This window comes from Miscanthus floridulus, chromosome 4 (genome assembly GCF_019320115.1).
Source record: "Miscanthus floridulus cultivar M001 chromosome 4, ASM1932011v1, whole genome shotgun sequence".
Taxonomy (NCBI): domain Eukaryota; kingdom Viridiplantae; phylum Streptophyta; class Magnoliopsida; order Poales; family Poaceae; genus Miscanthus; species Miscanthus floridulus.
The window spans coordinates 19,061,081-19,071,020 of record NC_089583.1 but is presented as its reverse complement, the minus strand read 5'-3'; the positions used below and the strand labels follow the sequence as shown (position 1 = coordinate 19,071,020).

General features: G+C 42.7%; 2 long non-coding RNA genes across 5 annotated transcripts; both read left to right on the top strand.

The window, feature by feature from the left end:
- The first annotated feature begins 1,745 nt into the window (after window positions 1-1,745).
- On the top strand, window positions 1,746-4,650 carry LOC136551076 (uncharacterized). 2 transcript variants are annotated; one of them, XR_010782437.1, is made up of 4 exons: window positions 1,746-1,871; window positions 3,087-3,239; window positions 3,639-3,757; window positions 4,373-4,650. It is a non-coding gene; the product is annotated as an uncharacterized lncRNA (long non-coding RNA). The 2 variants fall into 2 exon arrangements; XR_010782436.1 differs by having other exon boundaries at window positions 3,087-3,757.
- A 1,910-nt stretch (window positions 4,651-6,560) lies between these two features.
- Window positions 6,561-9,586, top strand: LOC136549498 (uncharacterized). Of its 3 annotated transcripts, XR_010781931.1 has the most exons (5): window positions 6,564-6,582; window positions 6,721-6,834; window positions 7,868-7,893; window positions 8,032-9,284; window positions 9,357-9,586. It is a non-coding gene; the product is annotated as an uncharacterized lncRNA (long non-coding RNA). The 3 variants fall into 3 exon arrangements; XR_010781930.1 differs by having other exon boundaries at window positions 6,561-6,582; window positions 7,868-9,284; XR_010781932.1 differs by lacking the exons at window positions 6,564-6,582; window positions 6,721-6,834 and adding an exon at window positions 6,984-6,998.
- The last annotated feature ends 354 nt before the right edge of the window (window positions 9,587-9,940 follow it).

Here is a 9,940-nt window from a genome sequence, read left to right as displayed (position 1 = left end):
TGGAGATCGTCGCACTACAATCGGAGCTGGCAAAATTCATCTTAGCCGAGGTATTGGAAAAAGATGGAGTATTTTCCATTGCACAATCCGTGAAGTACAAGGACCAGTATGGCCCAGAGCGGCTCGTCAGATTATTGTAGAAAGTCCGAGAAGCATGTGTGAAGTCCAAGAACATTTCTTTTTTATTTTGATGGATCGAGATGTGGATAAGAACATTTGAATTGTAATCGTAACATTTGTAATGTTTAATATTGATGGACATGTCGTCTACGTAGCGTATATAAAGCGAAACCCGATTCCATGAAAAAATATAAATTAAAATAAATTATAAAATAATAAAATATGAACGAACCATCACCGCCGGTTAGCAACAAACCGGCAGTGTTGTCGTAACCATCACTGCCGGTTAGAAGGAAACCGACAGAGTTGGCTTGCTCAACACTACCGGCTTGAACCATGAACCGACACTGATAGTTACGAGAACACTACCGGTTTGATCCATGAACCGACACTGATATTTACTACAACACTGCCAGTTTGATCCATAAACCAACAATGTAGGCTTGCTCTACACTGCTGGCTTGAGCGAAGAACCGACACTCTTGAAGCAACCGTCACTGTCGGTTGGCACTACAAACCGGCAGTGTTGTTCAACTGGACACTGTCGGGTAGAGCTAGGAACCGACACTGTTTCCTGTAGATCAGTGTCGGTTTTTAAGGACCGACAGTGATGTCAACCCCCCATCACTGCCGGTATGCCACTGTCGGTTCAAAATCCGGCAGTGAAGTGGGTTTTTAAACCGACAGTGATGTCCAGATCTGAGGTAGTGCTTGAACGTAAATGATATCACACACTTAGCTTGACTGTAAATGATATCACACACTTAGCTATATAGACGCCGTGCATACATATGTTGCCTCTCTAAAGGCTGAGAAAAAATATGTTGTCTATGGCCCTGTTCGCTAGTCTGAAACTTGGCTGAAACTGGCTGAAAAACACTATTCTGGCTGAATTGTTGAGAGAAAAACATTGTTCCAGCTGAAAAAAGAAGCCGAACAAGCCGAATATGGGTAAGCCGAACGGGTATAGTGCAAATCACCTACTAAGTGGAACCGTAGGATAGGAACCAATTTGAATATTTCGGTTGTTCAAAAATTCTAAAATTTGGCACATTCATAGTACGTGCATGCAAATATCTACTCACATGCAAAAGTTAAGATATATGCAAACTCGTTTTTGAAAACATCATACGGGAATACCAAATTTCATATGCATATGTGCTAAAAAGATACCTGAAAAATATCCTTTCCGTATTTTTCAAGTTTGAGTTTGCATCTCAACTTTTGCATGTGAGTATACTTGTATGCACTATGGATATATGAAATTTGTTTTTTAATGACCAAATGACGTTTTTGAATTGATTACCATATTTCCACCTAGTACTCTTGTAGATGGTTTCCACTATATATTTCGCAAGACTACAACACCAACCCCCATGTAGCAACGTATGCCTTCCAACGTAAAATACATGTATTGCGGATAGCCAGATACACAACTTACCTCCCCATCCCCACGTCCACGTCTAAGTAACCTCCCCTGCTATTTTATTTCAGCCATCAAAGACCTAGCTCCTCCGCCCGCATTCTAGGTCGGCGGCCTCCTGCCGTCGGTTTCCTCACGAGCTCCTCCTTGATCTTGCAGTTCGACTCTTGAAACCCCCCCCCCCCCACCCCCCCCCCCCCCCCCCCCCCCCCTCTCCTCCCCTTTCGAGGTTGCAACATGATCTCCAGGCACGATCGCCTGTTGGCGAACTGATTTAGATCCATCTGCGAGGACGATTGGAATTACAGCGGCCACCACCGGATCTGAGGTATTGATTCCTCTCCCACTCGATTCCGCATTATGGCCCTGCAACATACCTACCTCCTTAGGTTTATCTCTGGTCTGTACCTTCTCCTTCACATTTGTGTTTTGGTTCATCGTGATCTGTGAGAACCATGTTAGTCGTTATTAAATATTGGCTATGATATCAGAGTTTTAGTAGGAATTCATTTGCTTCACTACGGGAGACGCGCTCTTTGCCGAGTGTCGAAACACGGACACTCGGCAAAGAGGCAGTTTGCCGAGTGCCGCACTCGGCAAAGCCGGCACTCGGCAAAGGCCGTCTTTGCCGAGTGCCAAACACTCGGCAAATAGGGACACTCGGCAAACGTCCTTTTTACCGAGTGTCAGGCACTCGGCAAAGAATAACCATCGGCAAAATACCTCAGGCGACGCCGGTGGCCCCTCCGTCATCCTTTGCCGAGTGCTGGACGTTAGCACTCGGCAAACGAGCTGTCTTTGCCGAGTGCTGCAAGCCTGGCACTCGGCAAAGAGGTTCCTTTGCCGAGTGTCAATTCCGACACTCGGCAAAGTATTTTTTTTTTCAAATTTTTTCTGTGACATTTATACAGTACCTTGAAGCACATGTTCCAATTTGAAACTTTTCTATGACTTTTTGGTATATTTTTTAAATTTTTATGTTTACTTGAATTTTTCTCGAAAAAGTAAATTTGAACTGTAGGTGCATGAAATATTGGAATTTAGCGATTCAAAAAATGGTATTCATGTTTTTGAGTGTATTTTGAGGCCGTGTGCAGGGACATTCATGAAATTTTGAACATCTATTTCACGAAACATGACCACCAACTTGTTAAAAAAGTGTTTTTTAATTATATAAAATGCAAACGGAGTCCGAAAATCACGAAACTTGTCGAGATGTCGTGTCATCACATGTAGAGGCTGTGGTAAAAAATTTAGAAGTTTTCGAGCAAGTTGTGACGTACGATGCCTAAAACCCAGACATTGTGGAGAGTGCCAGGCTTACAGCACTCGGCAAAGAATATTCAGATTTTTTTTCATTTTTTGGATTAAAAGAACCCCTGAATTTCTCCTTCACATTTGTGTTTTGGTTCATCGTGATCTGTGAGAACCATGTTAGTCGTTATTAAATATTGGCTATGATATCAGAGTTTTAGTAGGAATTCATTTGCTTGGATGTATGACCAGGTATGTTGTTTACTTGTTTTGATCTAAATTATTTTAGGTCTTGGATTTTAGAAATCTGAAATTGCAAGTTCTCAAACGTTCTCCTGGTGGAATATAGATGGTGCCAAGAACACTCTTTTAGATGAATATATGATTTTGATTGATGTTGCTAGCCAGCAGCGCCAGGCTTATTTATTTTGGAAGAAACTCTGTAAGGATCTGTCCTCCTGTACCACGCAATTTCCTGAGTATGTGTTCTTGGATGATATTTTTCTGGACTATCTTCAAAGTGAACTGTCCTTCTGCTCCATATATAGATGTTTTACTGTTTGCATCATGACTATTTTATTTCTAGGGGCTAATCCTGAGATGCAATCAAACTCTGTAAGGCAAAGCATAATGTACTAAGAATTCTATAATTGCAACTTTATCTTTTGCAGTTTTGGTAGGCACTGAGTATTGAGGGATTTACTTATACTGTTTATTTTCTTTTGCTACCAAGATGTGTTAGGAGATCATAAAGATGCAGGGTCACATGTAATCCTACAATGGGACAACAGTAAGGTTGTTTTGATAACTGTCCTAGTGCTTACTGACAAATTTCTTGCAGATAAGCATTTTAGGACAAGACCCCGTCCAATACATATCTATCAGTTATAGACTATATTCCATATATCATGTATGAGCAATCCATTTTTCATTGCACATGATCACTGGAATACCTTAAAGGTAATAAAATTCTTACTCACATATGTCTTTTTCCTTATTCAAATGGAACCAGATTTCATCTCAGTGCTTATAATTTTTTTTATGCTGATGTATCTTCAATATACAGGTTAATATTCTTTATTATTTTAGTGGTATTAGTAGTGCATGACTAAGGAGCCCCAGACTGCAGTATCTTCCTTGCAAAAGTTTTTTCATCTAAGGCATAGGAAAATATTCAGGTGCAAAATCATAGTATATGTGTGCGTCACAATTGCTTGTATTTTTTATTTTTTACTGACTTGTTCTAGTTATCTCTTTATAATGAGCATATATATCAAATTTCTAGATGTTTGAGATGATCAATTCTTGCATGGCTGGAATGATGGAGATAAAAAGTGAATAAAGCAAGGAAGCAAAGTAACAAGATTTTTCTCAATATGAGCCTAAGCGGAAGGAGATTGCACTATCAGACATGTTTATTCTATAGTCCTGATATGTGTATTTAGAAAATATGCATGTGCATTTTGCTGCTTTAAGCATCAATAAGGTCACTTTTCAAATATGAAAATGTGCTAACAATGACATACTTTAAACCTTCGATGCTTGTACTTACAAAATGTATTCTGTTTCATGCAGGGTGACAAATCAAATGGAAAATTGTCAAATAAAATATCATTTTTTTGGAAGACATGCAATCTGGGACCATAGTACCAGTACAAATATTGGATGCAGCTCTTCATATTGGGTTCGGAAGACATATGCTATATTGTGGTTTGGAGAATAATTCAGAGTGGAGACATTCGAGAAGAATTTTTTCAACAATTTGAAGGAAGGGCAGTGCAGAATAGTTCACTGGATGACAATTAGCATAAATGTCAGATATAATATATCGTCTCATATTTTAAACATGTCGACCAACCCTTGTACTAGAAATTATATTTTTAATATAATAATGTTATCATATTTGTGCTTCTGGAGTACGTCTGAGTGGAATTTATTATGTTGGTTGCATTGTATTTGTTTGGAGTGCTTTCATTGTATCATGTGGGTATGTAAAATGGTAAATACCATTTTTTTTGGGATTGGCTATTGGTGTACCAACACATATAAGCGTTGTTGTAGCCTTCATGTATCCGTTGCAACACAGCAACACTTTATTCCTTCATGTTACCAACGCTTAAATATATGTTGCAATAGATCCTTGCAACGTCACCTGTTGCAATGCATATTATATGCGTTGGTAAAGACCATTGCAACATTTATATAGACTTCTAGCAACGTATATAAGCGCTGCTAAAGGGGTTGTCCAATTGTTGGATGGCATGAAATAGAGAAGAAAGGAGAGGTAAGCCAGCTCGACGCTGCATGCATCGACCAGCGCAACACACATGCCAATACGATTCTAGCTTTTGCTGCATTGCGGCATGGGCATGCATTTGTATGGTGTGATGACCCAGTACACAATCAGATAGCACGAGGTGACAGGAGGAGAGAAAAATATAGAAAAGTGGGGGGCCATGAAGAAATAAAAAATATAGAAGATTTGATGAGACTAATAAATATTTATTATTGTATAGCTTAGCTACACATTGCTTAGAACAGGTATAAGTATAACAACCAACTAATAGCCGAACACATCAGCTAACCTGGAAAAGAAAAGTAGTGAGACTAATTAATAATTTCGTCACAAGAAACCAATGCAAGGTATGTGTCAAGGGCTTGCTCGGGGGTGTCCGGTGAGAGCTGGCTACGGCAGCTTGGGCGCCCCGGGGGCGGCGGCGTCATTGTAGGGGGTAGCAACGGTAGCGTGTTAGGGCAGGGAGAGGGCACAGGCGCAGGGAGAGGAGAGAGGGGCGGCGGCGGCAGAGAGAAGAAAAGGGGGTAGGGGAAGAGATTTCTATTTCTTGCTTAAGATTGAAAGGTTATATAGCCCCTCTGTTTATAGTACTGGGAGACTTAGCCCCTAAGCAATCTAAACTTATCCTTAAAAAATTATGGGAAGAGTCCTTATAGATTTGGACTACTTCCTTTACAAGCAAAACTATTTATTTCCTAATAAATCTTGATCTATTCTTTCTAAGAAAATCTATATTTATTTTTTGACCTCCTTTTTATTCCAGATCTCCTCAGATGTCAAGAGATCTTGAGATAGCGGTGGCGCTGCTCCCCAAGCCACGCGCCTCTTAGGTCGTGCACTGAGCGGCCCTGTGGTCGGCTAGGGCTCAGTCCTAGGCCTCGCTTGGCCCATTTGACCCGACATGGGGGTCCCATCTAGGAGCATGATACCTCCCCCCTTCTCCGCACAGCGTGTCCTCGCGTTGTATCCTTGCTTTGTCATTAACGCTGTCCAGGTAAGAAGGCTCCTCCAAAGGTCGCCTATATGCTGAAGATGGAGCACTCTGGTTTGATCTCCGTGATGGTGGCGTTGTTGCAAGTATTGTTGATGATGGGCTCGTTGTGGAGTTGGAGATTGCCGATGTAGCTGATGACGAGGTGGTAGTATGTCTCGGTTGTCGCTGTTGGTCCATGTGCGTCTCGAGTGGGGTCGAGGATGGGATGGCAGATGCTTGTGTTGACCGATAATACCTGCATGGGATATGTGGGTTGCTTGGGGCTTTGTACCTCGATCTTGGCGAAGACGGCGTCTCTGGGCTCATATTGGTGTAGCGGCCCATGTGGATGTCCAGAGTTGCCAAGCATGTCGATGTAGATGTACGCCTCTGTTGTTGGTGGATAGAAGCACCTATCTTCAAATATCTGTGCTTTCTTTCTCCTTCGCTTCCGTTGCGCTCTTCTTCAATAGGATAGTACGATTCATCAGGGTGCCGAAATCTAGGTAGATGTGGGTAATTATCTGCTCTCTCAGTGTTGCATTAAGTCCTCTTCTAAAACATCTCTGCTTCTTCTTCTCGGTGTTGACATCATCGTGCTAACTTCATGAATTTCCGAATGTACTGATTCAGTATCATTGGTCCTTGTCTCAGGGAGCGAAATTCCTCAACTTTTATCTCCATAATTCCTTCGGGGATGTGATATTCACAAAAGGCTTCAACAAATTCTTGCCATGTGATAGCGTCTGGCTCATTAGCTGCATCTTGGTAATTCTCCCACCATTCATCGGTTGCTCCTACCAGTTGATGGGTAGCTAAATTAACTTTCTCTTCATCAGTGGCTCGTACTGCATTTAACTTCTTGGTAATGACGCGCAACCAATCATCTGCCGAAAGGGGGTCTTCTTCTGAACTGTCAAAAAAACTTATTGGTAATGACGCGCAACCAACTAAATGGCTTATGTGGATCTTTGGGTAGGTATAAAAGAAGGCATACTTGCATCATATAATATTGCTAAGTCAAAAACTAGACCTCAAGGAGATACAAGTCATGCACTTTGACCAAGACGTGCAAGTGTGTAGAATTTTTTTAATCTTCCTAATCCTACAATATATTATATTGTACTCCTTTAATCATGATTCTCTCTCTTTTTGGATGGATGCCTTTTATTTGAAAGTATGGGCTATCTTATTTCTTTTTTTTTCTTTTCTCTCTCTTTCTAATTCTTAATGCTCTTTGGCGTGCATTTTTTCTCTCATGCTTTTTTTAGCATGGCTATTTTCTTCTTTTTTATTTTTTTTATTTTTTTAGCATAGCCCATACTTACTTTTGGCATATGAAAACCCTTTTTTTAGAGAGAGATTCATGAAAATATGAATGGAGTATTTATTCGATGGACGAAAAAACATATTTTTGCGCAACTCTTAGTGTAAGAGTCAGCATTTTATTTGTGGGTGTACGTGAATCTTGATCACGGGTGCATGACGAGAATCTCAACAAGGGCCACAAACAATTTGACAAAGCTCAACATGATAACAAGCAGCATATTATATGCTAAGGTTTTGTATTTGCAGAACATGCCATATGGCTTTGGTAGGAAGTATAAATCTCAACATGATAACAAGCAGCATATTATATGCTAAGGTTTTGTATTTGCAGAACATGTCATATGGCTTTGGTAGGAAGTATAAATCACCGAGGAACTTTTAATTTTAGCATTTTGAAAAAATAAAACTTCGGATGTCAAGTCTTTCTTAGAACAAATTTCCGTTGCACCGTATCATATACCGCTGCTTGCAGGATGTGGAGAGCGGCGTCTGCTAGAGGTAACCGCAAGGGGGACCGGGAGAGCTGCGGCCGCGGCATGCTCCTTGCTCCATTTTGGCTTGGCTCGCTGCTGTTGACATACTTTGTCACTGCTCACCTGCCTTCTTGTGTTATTCGGTTGGCTGATGGGTCTGCAGGATGTGGAGAGGGGCGTCTGTTTGCAGTGAAGGCTGGATTCGGGGGATCGCAAGAATTTGGAGGAACGCTTGCACGCGATGTATGTGGAGGAGAGGGGGTCTGTTAGCCACTGTTAGGAACATAGATAGATTATCCTATATCCATATAAATTGTGAAAATAAAATTTGATTTCCTCAAGAGACGACCGAAATTAAAATGAACTTGTGGTTAAGAAGATGGGCTACAATACATGGCTGCCGTAGGGATAAGGGTTATACATGGCTGCCGTAGGGATAAGGGTGTTTACTCTACCAAGGGTGCCAAAACCCAGGTGGCTGCACTGCATTCAGGCGCTGCCAAAACCCAGCGCGCACACGCGGTCAAGCCGACACAGATTTGGACAATACGATGTGTAGCTGGTGGTGGTTAAGATATGCGGATTTAAGAGGTCGATTTGGGTTGGGAGATGGGAACAACTTATCGTCGCGGATCTCACACAAAAAGAAGAATTAGAAATGTAAACTGTATATATATGCTTAAATGTACATGTTTACTGAATTATATATGGCTCGATGCATTAGTTATCACAATTAAAAATTAGGTAATGCTAGGTAACTGAGCATGGAAAAAGCATCGAACTTTGACCTTGCATTTAGTACCAAACAACATATCCTAACAACTTACATCCACTACTACAGAATAAGCCATCACTGCCGGCCGTATTACTACTGCAATTTTAAAACCGACACTGATAAACACATCACTGCCGGTTGATAAGGAAAAAGCCTATCACTGTCGGATTGTCTTAAGAACCGACAGTGATAGATATTATAATTGTCGGTTGGTGATATATTCCGGCAGTGATTGTCTATCAGTGTCGGGCCTATACTACCAATCGGCACTGATCCATATCTCCCGGACCCGAAATTTTTATACAGCCCAGTTAACCCATCACTCACGTCCATCCACCCATACCTCTCTCCACTCTCTCTCTTTGTCGGCAGACTTTCCAAATTCCTCCGCCCCATCCTCGGCCCCGCGGTTTGTGCGAGCGCGACCGGCGTGAGCGGCCGGCGATCAGCGCAGGCACGAGGAAGCGGCACGACTGGCGTAGGCACGAGGAAGCGGCGCGACCGGTGCGGCCCCACAGCTCAGGCAACCGGTGACCGGCGCAAGCGCGGGCGAGCGAGCGACCACGGTCAGCTCGCGCGGATCCACCTCGGCGGCGGGCGTGCGAGAAGCGTTGGCGGCTTCTTCTTCCTCACGGCTCACGGTACTCTCTCTCCCCCGGCAATCTTCCCTTCTCGGTGCTCTTTCTCCTCTCTCACACACTCTGTCACCTCAGATCTATCATGGGGGCGACGACCGGGGGCGCGGCCTCAGATCTTGCGTTGGAGCGGAGAGGGACGGCCTCCGGTGTGAGACCAAGCTCACCCTTCCCGGTGGAATCTCACTCTCTCCCCCTCCTGGCCTCCCCTCCCCTCCCTTTATGTTGTATGAATCAATTTGTGGATGAGTTGATTTGTGATGTGTTGAACCCTTCTGTGTGATGTATGAATCGATTCGATTGGTGGATGAGTTGATTTGTGATGTGTTTAATCCCTCCTCCTTTGTATGTGATGTGTGAATTGTTTCTTGGGTGAACTGCTTGACGGCGAGATGGTGGCGGCGGCGGTAGCCCGCGAGCATGCTTGCTTTATTTTTTTTGTTCTTTTAAAGCTTATCACTGCCGGGTGAAAGTGCGGGCACTGATAGCCAAGTGACATCACTGCCGACATGCCATTGTCGATTCAAAATCCGGCAGTGAATGGGGTTTTTGAACCGACAGTAATGAGAAGAACTGGGGTAGTGATCTCCAGATCCTCAGCTTGCTATCAACATGTGTGCCATTAGATCGAGCAGTTCGAGATCTGGATTAACCATGGCAAG